Source organism: Schistocerca nitens, chromosome 7 (assembly GCF_023898315.1).
Source record: "Schistocerca nitens isolate TAMUIC-IGC-003100 chromosome 7, iqSchNite1.1, whole genome shotgun sequence".
NCBI lineage: Eukaryota > Metazoa > Arthropoda > Insecta > Orthoptera > Acrididae > Schistocerca > Schistocerca nitens.
The window spans coordinates 511,398,275-511,415,191 of record NC_064620.1 but is presented as its reverse complement, the minus strand read 5'-3'; the positions used below and the strand labels follow the sequence as shown (position 1 = coordinate 511,415,191).

The 16,917-nt window shown below is 44.9% G+C and overlaps 1 protein-coding gene and 1 pseudogene across 1 annotated transcript in view; one reads left to right on the top strand and one right to left on the bottom strand.

Annotated features, from left to right (window-relative positions):
* LOC126195287 (uncharacterized) overlaps nt 1–16,917 on the bottom strand; it is a 710,394-nt gene that overhangs the window by 93,847 nt on the left and 599,630 nt on the right. The window lies entirely within an intron of this gene.
* On the top strand, nt 14,804–14,921 carry LOC126197871 (5S ribosomal RNA; annotated as a pseudogene).

The following is a 16,917-nucleotide window of genomic DNA, read 5'->3' as shown; positions in this document are numbered from 1 at the left end:
CCACTTAAAGATGACGTAGCTCTTCCAGTGGGCAGTGTGTGTGTGTGTGTGTGTGTGTGTGTGTGTGTGTGTGTGTGTGTATGTGCGTGTTGGGGGGAGGGATGTGTGTGTGTGTGTGTGTGTGTGTGTGTGTGTGTGTGATGACCCCTGCGACTGCGGCAGCATCTATATAGTGTGATTCAAAAGTAACTGTACACACTTCGTGGATGTAATGGCTGAATCAAAATAAGACTAAAATGTTAAGCAAAATTTTGTCTGAAATTGCTTTATTTCCGAGATATGCAGCAGAGCAGCGATCACAAGTGCAACACAAACAACACAAAATTAGCTCTTCTCAGAAAGTAACGACAGGAAAGGGCCCGAAATTCAATAGAACCATATACCGTTAGTTTACCTCGGAACATGTTCCAAATGTTGTGCACGTAGACGCAGTGACGTGCTGACGTCTTACCGCTCTCCGAACGTTGCAGGCTCCGTTCATCTTATTATGTACAGTTGCACAGTCATTTTTAATTCTCTGCTGTAGTTTTGCTACAATCTCAGTTGCAAACCGTACACGAGCTCGCTTAGACGACCCCAAAGATAGACGTCCAGGGAGTTAAGGTCCGGAAATCTGGCAGGCCAATCAACTGGTGTTGTACGACCTATCCACTAATCAGGATAAGGAGCATTGATATACTCTCTTGCCTCCCGACTGAAATATGCAGCGGCACTGTCGTGCATAAAACATAATGTGGCTCGTAGAGTAGCGAGTCGAACATCATGAGGTAGACCACATAGATCACGTCTACACACTCTGCCAGTCACACGCTGTGCAGTAATGTGCGGTCCGACTGACTGACTGCGCACTATGCTGCACCGAATGTTCATTGCAAAACGGTGTTGATGTCCTCTTACTGTTGTTACACGAGGATTCTCATACACACATAAGTGCACATTATGAGCTTTTACGATATCAGCGTGGGTGGAAAAGCTCTCTTCCATAAAGAGTACCCGACGACTGAACAGTGGTTCGGCAGCATGGTGCTCGAGTAACCACTGACAGAGCCCGCCCGGTTGGCCGTGCGGTCTAACGCACTGCTTTCCTAGCGGGAAGGAGCGCCGGTCCCAGACACGAATCCGCCCGGCGGATTTGTGTCGAGGTCCGGTGAACCGGCCAGTCTGTGGATGGTTTTTAGGCGGTTTTCCATCTGCCTCGGGGAATGCGGGCTGGTTCCCCTTATTCCGCCTCAGCTACACTATCTCAGCGCAAACAAGTTCTCCACGTACGCGTACACCACCATTACTCTACCATGCAAACATAGGGGTTACACTCGTTTGGTGTGAGACCTTCCCTGGGGGATCCAACGGGGGCCGCACCGCACGATAACCCTAGGTTCGGTGTGGGGCGGTGGAGGGGTGAAGTGGACTGCGATAGTCGTCGTGGGGTTGCGGACCACTGCGGCTGTGGCGGGGACGGAGCCGCTCCGTCGTTTCTAGGTCCCCGGTTAACATAACATAACTACTGACAGACATTCTGACGTCTAGGATAGTCTACAGATGTCAGGCCCTGTACATTCTGCAGGTGAAATGGGTAGAATTGCTGTCACCAAAAAGCCACCATACAGTTGATTGAGTACTCCTTACAGTGGCGCGTATATGGCGGCTACTTATGGTCGGATCTTCGTCTACCTTTTACCAGGATGTTTTCAACACGCATGATGTAATGCCTACGACAAATGACATTACGAATCATAGCTCGGATATAAAGAAGTGTCAGTCAAAGCTTTATTCAACATTTTAGACTTATTTTGATGCATACATTACACTCACAAAGTGTGTACAGTTACTGTTGTATAATCCTGTGTAAGACAGAGAGTTCGCACTGATTCTGAGCACAAGCAACGTGATGAACAAAGGAAGCTTGAAAGGTCGGCTGGAAAACGGACATAAAATAAAAACTCAAAAGTTCTGTCTCGGCTCCCTTGCCATCATACTGGGTCACCGCGATTAGAATTTACTGCAACAATTTTAACAGTGGCTAAGAGTACACACTCAGTAGCGCTTTGAGACGGACTCTGGATATCGAGAAAAAGCAAATACGCATGCTTGACCCTTGTTGGGTGGCGTCAGCGGCAGTTTCAAAAGTGGCACTGGCTCCTCGTCTCGTCTGACGTCATTAGTCCCACGGCTAAACATAGATGTTGCGAGCTGCCAAATTCGCCTTTGCATCATTTCCGCCCTCTCTGGAAGGTACCAGACGCTGCAATCGCACCTCTATAACCAGAGTTCCATGGCAACACTATCAGTCAGTAGCTAGGCATCCTTGTACGCAGTCAGGACAACAGGCATAAAACAAGTTGAAAGAGGCACTGTCAGGAATTTAACAAGCCAGTATAGCACATATGACAGTATTTATAACAGATATGCTTGGGAGGAATTGATGGAGCTGAGTTTAAGACAAACACATATCTGATTGCGTCCCACATATGCTACAAAGAGACCTAAGAAACGAGCTTCACAAGTACCCTAACATTCACAGTGTTTTCCTCAGTCTTTGGCAGTGATGTGAAGGCGCATTGTCTTACTGAAGTACGTCTGTAGCTTTCTGAAGATGAACTAACAAATAATTTTACCGTGGATTCATGAGCCATTCAGTACTAAGAGGGGACTCAGTTACATCCTGTGCAAAGATCCCAATAATCAGATCACCTCCAGCACTTACTTCAGTGGTGTTCTGTAGGCAAGCGGATTGTAGAGCTCTACACATCGTTTTTAACGGAGCAAAGTAGAGTGTTGCACAGCTAATTTCTGGAGTATCCCCAGAAAGGGTTATAGAGGCATTACTGTTAACAAAGGACGTAAACGATTTAATAGATAACGTCTGTAGTCCATGAGACTGTTCTCATATGCAGTAATCTACAGCAGCACATAAATACTGAGTTGCAGGAAAGCCGGAAGAGAAGTGAGTTTTGCAGGAAATGACAGTTGACCCTGGACGAGAAAAAAGTAATATACTACACTCGCCATGTTGCAACACACTTTTTATTACACACAGATTACTGATACACTGTGATCACCTGATAGTTCATAATTTCAGACCACACTGGGTCGTCATGAACTGCAAAACACACAAAGAGAAGAATCCAGATAGGCCAGTTTCTATCAGCCCTTCAGTAATATGCAGAACAGCAATCCAAGACGTAGTTGAAATCCTGTAAGCAGGCAGGTCACAAGAGTGCGGTGTAAGAGATGGTGAGACTTAAGCAAAGCACGATTTGAAGTGTCTTGCACCAGGGTGGCCGGGTTTCATCTCCGATTTGACGTCATTACCAGCAGCCGGAGGAAACACCTACAACTGACATCGTACTGCATCGGCCTCCCTTTAAGATGTCAGAGATATATCGTAACATACTGTGCATAACTAGATGAAGATATTCATTACTTTTCAATTACGTCCTCGGCAACAAATAACTGGGATCAGTTACTACCATAAAATGCCTAACAGTAACCATTCTAAGCGGTCTAATGTGGAATTAGCTGTAGGAAAATCATATGCCACGCTAGGATTCACTTAAAAATCTCAGGGAAATATAATTTACACTCGAAAGAAGTGTCTTATTAGACAATTGATTGACAGATTCTTAAGTAATTCTCATCTAGCTAGGATTGTTTAATACACTCCTGGAAATTGAAATAAGAACACCGTGAATTCATTGTCCCAGGAAGGGGAAACTTTATTGACACATTCCTGGGGTCAGATACATCACATGATCACACTGACAGAACCACAGGCACATAGACACAGGCAACAGAGCATGCACAATGTCGGCACTAGTACAGTGTATATCCACCTTTCGCAGCAATGCAGGCTGCTATTCTCCCATGGAGACGATCGTAGAGATGCTGGATGTAGTCCTGTGGAACGGCTTGCCATGCCATTTCCACCTGGCGCCTCAGTTGGACCAGCGTTCGTGCTGGACGTGCAGACCGCGTGAGACGACGCTTCATCCAGTCCCAAAGATGCTCAATGGGGGACAGATCCGGAGATCTTGCTGGCCAGGGTAGTTGACTTACACCTTCTAGAGCACGTTGGGTGGCACGGGATACATGCGGACGTGCATTGTCCTGTTGGAACAGCAAGTTACCTTGCCGGTCTAGGAATGGTAGAACGATGGGTTCGATGACGGTTTGGATGTACCGTGCACTATTCAGTGTCCCCTCGACGATCACCAGTGGTGTACGGCCAGTGTAGGAGATCGCTCCCCACACCATGATGCCGGGTGTTGGCCCTGTGTGCCTCGGTCGTATGCAGTCCTGATTGTGGCGCTCACCTGCACGGCGGCAAACACGCATACGACCATCATTGGCACCAAGGCAGAAGCGACTCTCATCGCTGAAGACGACACGTCTCCATTCGTCCCTCCATTCACGCCTGTCGCGACACCACTGGAGGCGGGCTGCACGATGTTGGGGCGTGAGCGGAAGACGGCCTAACGGTGTGCGGGACCGTAGCCCAGCTTCATGGAGACGGTTGCGAATGGTCCTCGCCGATACCCCAGGAGCAACAGTGTCCCTAATTTGCTGGGAAGTGGCGGTGCGGTCCCCTACGGCACTGCGTAGGATCCTACGGTCTTGGCGTGCATCCGTGCGTCGCTGCGGTCCGGTCCCAGGCCGACGGGCACGTGCACCTTCCGCCGACCACTGGCGACAACATCGATGTACTGTGGAGACCTCACGCCCCACGTGTTGAGCAATTCGGCGGTACGTCCACCCAGCCTCCCGCATGCCCACTATACGCCCTCGCTCAAAGTCCGTCAACTGCACATACGGTCCACGTCCACGCTGTCGCGGCATGCTACCAGTGTTAAAGACTGCGATGGAGCTCCGTATACCACGGCAAACTGGCTGACACTGACGGCGGCGGTGCACAAATGCTGCGCAGCTAGCGCCATTCGACGGCCAACACCGCGGTTCCTGGTGTGTCCGCTGTGCCGTGCGTGTGATCATTGCTTGTACAGCCCTCTCGCAGTGTCCGGAGCAAGTATGGTGGGTCTGACACACCGGTGTCAATGTGTTCTTTTTTCCATTTCCAGGAGTGTAGAAGAGCTACGAAACATCAGACCAAGAGAGGTGTGTTTCGACACAGGTTTAACTGGTGCAAAAGAGCTATAGAGATGTCAACAAACCCTAGTAACAGACGCTACACAAGACATTATGCGTTATGGAGATATCTCCCTTGAAGTACCGAGGGCGCACGTTACTTGAGGAGTCGGGAAACAAATTACATCTTACCAAAAATGCGAAATGATTTCAACGAGAAAATCAGATAATTTAGACTTCTTATGGAGTTCGTTCGTCATTCGAGAATGGGACAAGAGAATGGCGGAAAAGTTAATTGTATCTGAAGTACCTTCCGCCACACACCGTAAGGTGGGATTCGCAATACAACGGGTTGGTGCGTAAGTTCGTAGCGTTTTTCCATAACTTTCATGAAAACAACAGACACGCATAACAGAGACGTCAGCCATCAGTAATAATTGTCATTCACTATTTGCAACAGCGTTCCGATGTTGGGGTAACTTTTCCATTCCGCGGCTGTAGGAATCACGTAGTTTTGAGACGAAGCTACGTTCAGAGAGCATTTTCATCCGGAATGGAAGTTCCTCTAAGATTGTTTGATAGAGAGCGGGAAAAGGTGAAAATCTGAGAGCGCAAGATAAGGTGAATAAGGTGGGTGCGGACTGACTTCCCAAACCAGCTCCTGTAAACTGTTTTTTTGCAGTCTAGCAGAAAGCGGGCGGCCGTTATCATGGAGTAGCTTCACTTCACGCAGTCTTCCTGGTCGCTGTTCTTGGATTGTGTCTACTAGACGTCTCAGCTGTTGACAATAACTGTTAGCAAAGATAATCACACCTCGGGAAGCGATTCGTGCTACACTAACCCTTCACTTTTCCACCAGACGCGTAACACTATCTTTCGTGCATGCGCGCAGGTCTTTGTACGGGAAGTTACTGCTTTGTTTGCGTTCACCCATTGCTTTCTTTTCCTTGTGGTAGCGACAATACACAATTTGTCAGCACTAGCCAGTTGTTGAAGAGCAAGCAGAGATGCATGTACAGCCACTCGCTGCTTTTTGAAATTTTAGCTCAGAGCATGTGGTAGCAATACTTCCGATTTTAGAACCTTCCATATTGCATGCAAATGTCACACTATGGTGAATGATCACAGTTCATCACATTTTCCACTTCTCCAGTACATTGACGTGGATCATTGTGGATTAATTCTTTTAAACAATCTTCATTAAACCCTGAGTTGGGAGGAGCACACCACAGAACTGTAGAAACGCCTTAACAAATCTGTATTTGCAAATCGAGCGTTAGCAGACATAGGCGACATAAAAATGAAAAAGCTTGCATACTTTGCCTACTTTCATTCCATAATGTCATATCGTATAATATTTTGGGGTAACTCTTCAAGTCAAACAAAAGTTTTCAGAGTCAAAAAGCGTGTAATACGTATTATTTGTGGAGCAAATTCACGGACGTCATGTAGAAACCTCTTCAAAGAACTGGGTATACTAACCACTGGCTCTCAGTTATTTACTCCTTAATGAAATATGTCCTAAATAATATACAGGGTTATTACAAATGATTGAAGCGATTTCACAGCTCTACAATAACTTTATTATTTGAGATATTTTCACAATGCTTTGCACACACATACAAAAATTCAAAAAGTTTTTTAGGCATTCACAAATGTTATATATGTGCCCCTTTAGTGATTCGGCAGACATCAAGCCGATAATCAAGTTCCTCCCACACTCGGCGCAGCATGTCCCCATCAATGAGTTCGAAAGCATCGTTGATGCGAGCTCACAGTTCTGGCACGTTTCTTGGTAGAGGAGGTTTAAACACTGAATCTTTCACATAACCCCAGAGAAAGAAATCGCATGGGGTTAAGTCGGGAGAGTGTGGAGGCCATGACATGAATTGTTGATCATGATCTCCACCACGACCGATCCATCGGTTTTCGAATCTCCTGTTTAAGAAATGCTTCTGCTTTAGCCTTTTCCGTAAGATTTTCCAAACTGTCGGCTGTGGTACGTTTAGCTCCCTGCTTGCTTTATTCGTCGACTTCCGCGGGCTACGCGTGAAACTTGCCAGCACGCGTTCAACCGTTTCTTCGCTCACTGCAGGCCGACCCGTTGATTTCCCCTTACAGAGGCATCCAGAAGCTTTAAAATGCGCATACCATCGCCGAATGGAGTTAGCAGTTGGTGGATCTTTGTTGAACTTCGCCCTGAAGTGTCGTTGCACTGTTATGACTGACTGATATGAGTGCATTTCAAGCACGACATACGCTTTCTCGGCTCCTGTCGTCATTTTGTCTCACTGCGCTCTCGAGCGCTCTGGCGGTAGAAACATGAAGTGCGGCTTCAGCCGAACAAAACTTTATGAGTTTTCCTACGTATCTGTAGTGTCTCATGACCATATGTCAATGAATGGAGCTACAGTGAATTTATGAAATCGCTTCAATCATTTGTAATAGCCCGGTATGTCTTCTTCCAACAAACAGCTCAGTTCATACATACAATATCAGGAACAAAAATGATCTGCACGAAGACTTAAAAGCACTTACTTTAGTTCAAAAAGGTGTCCAATACTCAGGAACACTCATCTTCAATAATTTGCAAGCAGACATAAAAAATTTAGTTACAAATAAAGATCAATTTAAAAGGAGCCTGAAAGACTTACTAGTGGCCAACTCCTTCTACTCCATTGACGAATTGTTTAATAGAAACAAATGATGTATATATTCATACTATTAGTATTGTTATTTCAGATTAAAAAAAAAAGTGACATGTTCCACATCCACGAGGATCTCCTCAGCATGGATCTATGGTACGAAAAACTAATCTAATCTAATCTGAGAGTCTTCCTTAACGTGAAGATCCTCCTTAAAACGAGAAAACCATTTTCTTGCCGCGCTCTGCGCAACAACGTTATCCGTATACACGGAGAAGATGTTTCTGGCTGCCTCCCCTGCTGTCATTCAAACAGAAGACTATGTTGGAACTATTCTCATATCTCCACTTGCCGTTCAAATTTGTGGCGTGCACACCTCCACTCACTATCTCCATTTGACAAAATGGCAATACGTTAACTCAAATAGCTGCAGTAAACTACAGATAAAAATGACTATCGATAAATAAACAACCGGAATACCGACACAGAAAACAAAATCGCTACGATCTGATGCACCAACTTAACGGATTTCCAATACACTCATACCCTGCCACCGTATCTACAACGTTTACTGTAATTAAAACTTCAGGAACTTCTCGCAGTGGTTTGAGATTCCAACAGCTACGTTTCTGCGTCGATGACAGCCTATATTAATTACGTTACTAAACACATTGTTAAATTTGACTCACGCTTTCATTGTATTTTCTTAATGTGCTTAGTGGTTGAGTTCTGTTTTCACACGTCTCTAAATGATATTTGGGACATTAATTCTTGCATAGTTTACAGATGCAGTCATCCTTGAGGTCACGATATAAACCTTTCCGAAATATCCCCCCCCCCACCCCCCTAGTAACAGTAGACAGTAAAACAACTGGGCAAATGACGGAGATGGAAATGAATTCATCGTGTCTGTTCCCACGATTTCCTTCGGTCCCTCCCTGCCTTTGTTCTGTCTCTCGTCTATTGCATCTATGATAGATCAAAGCATCCTCTAATATCTCATGTGAAGAGAGATTTCTGAATTATAATGCAGGTGTAAATATTTCTTGTGAATTTTGAGATTGGCAGAGCTCTCCTTAGGGATCTGGCTTTAATGTTTTCTATTTTCTTCCTGTCTTTCACCGTCGGAGAAATCCATACTAGTTGAATTCCGTATGTGGCAGCAGGAATAACTTTGCGGTTGAACAGCAGGATATTTTGTAGTTTAGGGATGTAGTGAATGGCTTTTGCTGCAAGTGTGGCTCGCTCTAGTATACACAGAGGGAGAGAGAGAGAGAGATTCCAGTAGTCTTTAGCGTTACTCACAAGTGTTTAAAGCTGCATAAGAATACTAAATTAGCAGAGTGAATTTTTCAACCTGCAGTGTAGTGTGAGCTGATATGAAACTATATGCCAAACAGACACATATCCGGGACATTGTCTATCACGGGGTAAGTGCTGTACCGATTTTTTTTCTCATTTTGTTCGTTATACCTCTCGTCATTTGGTCTGGGTGTAAGTGGCGGCAGCCGACTGATCTACGCAAGTACGACTCACGACTGGTCCTCAGAGCTACACGTCCGCCAGTATCTCATTTGTAACTTCCAAACCTTACAGAATTCTTCTGCGAAACTTGCAGGACTAGCACTCCTGGAAGAAAGGATATTGCGGTGACATGGCTTAGCCAGATACTGGGGGATTTTTCCACAATTAATTCGTTGGTGACTACAGACTCAATACTTTATTCCTGAAGAACGTCGACTTTATGCATTTAGGGACTCGTGTTGGAAATTACGATACCAATTAGGTGATTGCTCCTTACACTTCCAGCTATAATATAGTAATGCAAGAGAAAAGTGCAGTACAGTGCAGTCTGACATGTTATTAGTCAGAATAATAATAAAATGTTATTGGCGCTCGTAGGCTATGAAAGCCAACGATGGTACAGAATTCACCAAGACTGGTGTATGTACTTACCTCATGAAACGCTCCATATAAATTATGAATTTAGTTCAAAACATTAGCTTAGTCATAGGTTTTGACGCTATGGTCTCAACTCTTTTTGCTGGTGGAAGCTCACTAATACAACTTCTTTTTCGGCTTGTAGGATTCAGTTCGCCTGATGCATATTCGCAATAAATACAAATATGGTGCAGGAGTAACGAAATAGGAAACGATTTCACTGAACTTGTTATGAATGCTGTGATGTGGCGGAGCACACGCACATTCTGTGATCAAAAGTATCCGGACACCTGGCTGAAAATGAATTACAAATTCGTTGCGCCCCCCGTCGGTAATGCTGGAATTCAGTGTGGTGTTGGCCAACCCTTAGCCTTAATGGCAGCTTCCACTCTCGCAGGAATACGTTCAGTCGGGTGCTGGAATGTTTCTTGGGGAATGGCCGCCCATTCTTCACAGAGTGCTGCACTGAGCCCTAGCACAAATTTGGAGTCCAAAAACATCCCAAAGGTGTTCTGTAGGATTCACGCCAGGACGCTGTGCAGGCCAGTCCATTACAGCGATGTTATTGTCGTGTAATCACTCCGCCACAGGCCGTGCATTATGTACAGGTGCTTAATCGTGTTGAAAGATGCAATCGCTCATCCCCGAATTTCTCTTCAGCAGTGGGAAGCAAGAAGGTGCTTAAAACATCAAAGTAGGACTGTGCTGTGATAGTTCCACGAAAAACAACAAGGGGTACAAGCACCCTCCATGAAAAGTACGATCACCCCATAACACCACTGCCTCTGAATTTTACTATTGGCACTACACACGCCATCAGATGCCGTTCACCGAGCCATACCCACACCCTGCCATCGGATCGTCACATTGTGTACCGCGATTCGTCACTCCACACAACGTTTTTCCACTGTTCAGTCGTCCAATGTTTACGTTCCTTACACCAAGCGAGGCGTCGTATGGCATTTACCGGCGTGATGTGCGGCTTACGAGCAGCCGCTCGACCATGAAATCCAATTTTGTTCACTTCCTGCCTAACTGTCATAGAACTTGCAGTGGATCCTGATGCAGTTTGGAATTCCTGTGTGATGGTCTGGATAGATGTCTGCTGTCGGCGGTCACTGTCAGTCAACAGACGAGATCGACCTGTACGCTTTCGTGCTGTACGTGTCCCTTCACTGTCACATCGGAAACAGTGGACCTAGGGATGTTTAGGAGCGTGGAAATCTCGAATACAGACGTATGACACAAGTGACACCGAATTACCAGACAACGTTCGAAGTCCGTGAGTTCCGCGGAGCGCCCCATTCTGCTTTCTCACGATGTTTAATGACTACTGAGGTCGCTGATATGGGAGTACCTGGCTGTGGGTGGCAGCACAATGCACCTAACATGCAAAACGTATGTTTTGGTGGTTGGCCGGATACTTTTGATCACTTAGTGTACTCCTTTCTCATCAGTCTCGTTGAGTGATGAGCGCAATATTAACTGTTTCCCATCTAAAGTGCTAGTATCGTAAGTTTATTTGGAAGCTGTGATAAATACCCTGAATTCTTCACGTCGTGCTCCATGAAGGCTGAATTGAATTCAATCCGTCCATTAGACTTCTCGCTTATCGAGTGATGGGGCGGGACTGGATAGGAATTCCGACGAAAGCGGAGGCAGCGCCTCTCGAGAAGGCATGCGCCTTGTAAGCGGTGATCGAGGCATTCCAGGCGAGGAAATTACTGGAAGAATTCGGGGTAATTGACAAACTTCCCTGCACAGGGCGACGCGCGGCTCGGGAGGATTTATCTGAGTGGTAGACACGCAGATTTCGCATGGACACGCAAAGGCTTCTGCCGCGATAAACCTTAGGAGGCTTCGCGGAAACATTTTCGACGATTTTTATTTAAGTCGAGTTGCCATTTAACACCCCCTTCCCCCTCTCCCGCCATAAACCATGGACCTGGCCGTCGGTGGGGAGACTTCTTTGCTTCAGCGATACAGATAGCCGTACCGTAGGTGCTACCACAACGGAGGAGCATCTGTTGAGAGACCACACAAACGTGTGGTTCTTGAAGATGGACAGCAGCCTTTTGAGTAGATGCAGGGGTACGGATGGCTGACTGACCTGGTCATGTAATGTCAACAAAAAAGGCCTTGTTGTGCTGGAACTGCGAACGGCTGAAAGCAATGGGAAACTACGGCCGTAATTTATTCCGAGGACATGCATCTCTGGTTAAATCATGATGGTGTCTTCTTGGGTAAAATGTTCCGCAGATCCCCATTCGGATCTCCGGGCGGGGACTATTCAGGAGAATGCCGTCATCAGGAGAAACAAGGCTGGCGTTCTACGGATCGGAGCGTGGAATGATATATACCCTAATCGGGCAGGTAGGTTACAGTTAGATATAGTGGGGTCTAGTGAACTTCTGTGGTAGGAGGAACAGGACTAACGGTCAGGTGAAAACATTATCGTAGCAAAGAAGGACACGAAGCACACGTCTATCACAGTAGTACAAGTGTTTATGCCAACTAGGTCTGCAGATAATGAAGAGATTGAAGAAATGTATGATGAAATAAAAGAAATTATTAAGATAGTTAAAGGAGATGAAAATTTGATTGTAACAGGGAACTGGATTTAGATAGTACGAAAGCGAATGCTTGATGAATATGGACTGGGGGGAAAGGAATGAATGAGGAAGCGGCCTGGTAGTATTTTACTCGGAGCATAATTTAATCATTGATAGCACTTGGTTTAAGAATCATGGAAGAAGACTGTACACGTGGAAGAGACGTGGAGACACTGGAAGGTTTCAGACTCTTTATATAATGGAAAGACAGAGGTTTAGGAAGCAGGTTTTAAATTGTAAGATATTTCAAGGGGCAGATGTGGACTCTGACCACAATTTATTAGTTATGAACTGTAGATTAAAACTGACGAAATTAAGCAGGTGGGACCTGGATAAGTTGAAAGGAGAAAATTTAAAAATTCTGTAAATGAAGCAGGCGAAAGAGAGACTGATAGAAAGTACAAAATTGCTAAGCAAGAGTAGCTAGAGGAAAAATACAATTATTTAGAAACATATTTCACTAGGGGAAAGATAGCTAACACCTATGGGAAAAGAGAAACAGCTGTATGAAAACAAAGAGCTCAGATGGTAAACCAGCCCTGAGCAAAGAAGGTAAAGTTGAAAGTGTAAGGAGTACATACAGGGTCTATACAAGGCAAATGAAATTGAAAGAGATATTATAGAAAGTTAAGTGGAAGTAGCTGAAGGTGAGATGGGACATCTAATAGTGCGAGAAGAATTTGATAAAACTCTCAAAGATTTAAGTCGAAAAAGGCTGCAAGAATAGACGATATTCCGCCAGACTTACTGATAGTCTTGGGACAGCCAACCATTACAAAACTCTACCATCTGCTGCGCAAGATGGATGAGAAAAGCGAAATACGCTCAGAGTTCAAGAGGAATATAATAATTCCAGTTCCAAAGAAAGAGGTGCCGACAGGTGCGAAAATTGCCGAACTATCAGTTTAATAAGTCATGATTGCAAAATATTAAAGCGAATTCTTTACAGAAAAATGGAAAAACTGGTAGAAGCCGACCTCGAGGAACATCCGATTGGATTCCAGAGAAATGTAGGAACACACGAGGCAATCCTGAGCCTACGAGTTACCTTATAGTTTAAAATACCGAGAACGAAAGGCTACTTGCAATTTGTACAGAAATCAGGCGACAGAGGAGTCGAGGGGTGTGAAAAGTAGGCAGTGGTTGAAAAGGAAGGGAGATAGTGTTGTAGCCTATCCCCGACATGTACACGGAACAAACAACAAGGAAACCAAAGCAAAATTGGGAGTAGGAATTAAAATTCAGGGAGAAGATATAAAACTTTGAGGTTAGCCGATGACATTGTAGTACTATCAGAGACAGCAAAGGACTTCGAAGAGCATTTGAATGGAACGGACAGTTGCTTGAAAGGAGGAGATAAGATGACCATCAACAAAAGCAAAGGAATTATAATGGAATGTAGTCAAATTAAATCGGGTGATGTTAAGCGAATGAAATTAGGAAATGAGACACAAAAAGTAATAGATTAGTTCTGCTATTTGGACAGCAATGGTTTTTTTGGGACTTAACTTCTGAGGTCATCAGTCCCCTAGAACTTAGAACTACTTAAACCTAACTAACCTAAGGACATCACACACATCCATGCCCGAGGCAGGATTAGAACCTGCGACCGTAGCGGTCATGCGGTTCCAGACTGTAGCGCCTAGAACCGCTCAGCCACTCCGGCCGGCTTGGACAGAAAAATAACTGATGATGCCCGAAATAGGGTGGATACAAAATGTAGACTGGAAATAACAAGAAAACCATTTTTGAAGAAGAGAAATTTTTTAACATCGAATATAGATGTTAGGAAGTCTTTTCTGAAGATATTTGTCTGGAGTGTAGGCACATATGGAATTGAAAAGTGGACGATAAATAGTTAGACAAAAGGAGAATAGAAGCTTTTGAAATGTGGTTCTAGAGGAGAACGCTGATGATTGGGTGGATTCATCACGTGACTAATGAGGAAGTATTGGAGGGAAGTGTGGGAGGGGGGAGGGGGTAATAGTCGTAGAGGGAGCTCAAAAGATGATTATAGTAAGTATATTCAGAAAGATGTAGGTCGCAGTAGTTATTCGGAGCTGAAGAAGCTATTATTGAAAGACTACCAGTACAGAGCCAGGCCAAATAGTTTGTTCACAGTGAGCGTTTAGAGAAAAAACAGAAATTTCACGTGATGGTTTCCATTGCAATTTTTTTCACGATTTACGTACGAGTCTATCTCAGCAACAACGCCTGTAATCACTTCGCTCAGCTGTGGTCACCAAATATTTAACGAAGATAGTGTTTCATACTGCTCTGCAGAATTTTGTGGAGGTCGTGCTTCCGCCAGATACGAATTTCATGGAAATCGTCCCAAAATGTATCGTGGTTCCGTAAAATGTTAATGTTGTCTGTTAACATCATGGATAGCTGCAGCAAACCGCTCTTCGGACTGAAGACCACAACAACAAATATTTAACGAATGCCATAGAGACTCGTCCTACCACAAAAACACTTCTTTACGTAGGATTCATTATTTAGCAAGACTCTATGCACCTTATTGGCAACGGCCTTGCCGCAGTGGATACACCGGTTCCCGTCAGATCACCGAAGTTAAGCGCTGTTGGGTGTGGCCGGCACTTGGTGGGGTGACCATCTGGGCCACCATGTGCTGTTGCCATTTTTCGGGGTGCACTCAGCCTCGTGATGCCAATTGAGGAGCTACTCGGCCGAACAGTAGCGGCTCCGGTCAAAGAAAACCATCATAACGACCGGGAGAGCAGTGTGCTGACCACACGCCCTTCCTATACGCATCCTCAGCTGAGGATGACACGGCGGTCGGATGGTCCCGGTGTGCCACTTTTGGCCTGAAGATGGATTGCTATGCACCTTATTTACTTTGTAGCATCGGGGACAAAGGAAATAACTCCATTTTACGTGCGTCGAGCTGAGGCGACTCAAAGTTGCAAAGGTCGCTGACTGCTTCTCTGCAAACATTTATAGCAACAGTATTGAAATGTGACAGTACTACTGCTTTTCAGTTTCTGATTTGCTATTATTGAAAGACTACCAGTACGGAGCCAGGCCAAATAGTTTGTTCACAGTGAGCGTTTAGAGAAAAAACAGAAATTTCACGTGATGGTTTCCATTGCAATTTTTTTCACGATTTACGTACGAGCCTATCTCAGCAACAACGCCTGTAATCACTCCGCTCAGCTGTGGTCACCAAATATTTAACGAATATAGTGTCTGATACTGCTCTGCAGAATTTTGTGGAGGTCGTGCTTCCGCCAGGTATGAATATCATGGAAATCGTCCCAAAATGTATCGTGGTTCCGTAAAATGTTAATGTTGTCTGTAACATCAGAGAATCAGTAGGTTACTTATCATGAGGTCGAGGCATCATTAAGCGTATTCAACACTGCAATACATTTGATTTTGCATCAGCATTTAGCCATGAAAAAGGCAGAATCTGCATAGTAGCCCCGAAACAGGAAATATAGGCTCGAGTCAACTGGTGTAAGGTAATTCTCAAACAGTTCTAGTGAGAAAGTACAAAATCCGTAAACAATATCCTAGCATGACTCGCAAGTACTCGAAATTAGGCAAAAGAAACGAAAGCGCAGCATCATTCTGCACAATCACAATGACAGTTGTCGCCAAGAACTCCAAATACTAGTCTATTAGACTGAGGAAATACTGTATATGATTAATAGTGTGGCGGAATGGGGCTGGAAACTGGGAGCTTTGCCTTTCATGGACAAGTGCTCTACAGACTTTTATACCGAGTCCTTTGGTGAACCGAAATTAGATCAATTACATGGGTTTACAGATGATGATATGGGGTGACAATTATTGAACCATATGAAAAAAAAAAACGTAAATTAGTTACGAACTACGGCGTGCACACACTTTATTCAACATGCAAGCATCACCACAGATTTTCGGATTTAGGTTACGACATGGTCGATATGCCTGCCATCAATGTCGATGATATGGCGCAAACGAATAGCGATATTCTGTACGACCCGCTGAAGCGTCGGAACATCTATGCTGTCGAAGACCTTCTTGCTGTTTTCAGCTCAGCAATGATTATGGGGTTATTGCTGTACATTTCATCTTTAATATAGCCCCACAAAAAGGAGTCGCATGCGTTCGGGTCCGGAGAATATGGCGGCCAATCAGGCCCACGCCATTGGCCTCCGCGTAACCCAGAGCCAGAATGCGGCCCCTAAGTGCTCCTACAGGACATCCAACACTCTCACACTTCTATGGGATCGAGCTCCGTCTTGCATGAACCACATATTGTCGAAATTAGTGTCACTTTGGATAACAGGGATGAAATCATCTTCCGAAACCTTCACGTACCGTTCGGTAGCCACCGTGCCATCAGGGAATATCACACCGATCACCGCAACAGTTACCGTTGAGGGTGAAGAGACTTTTTGACCACGAAATGCAGTTTCTCAGTCCCCCAAATGCGCCAGTTTTGCTTATTGATGAACCCATCCAAATGAAAGTGGGCTTCGTCGCTCAACCAATCCACGTGGATGCGTATACTAATTTCCATCGCGCCCGCGGCCAACGGTGATGTTTGAACGTCCCAATTTAAACCGTTCAGAAGTTATGACGATTTCATTTCATATAGTTCAATAATTGTTACCCTGGATATAACT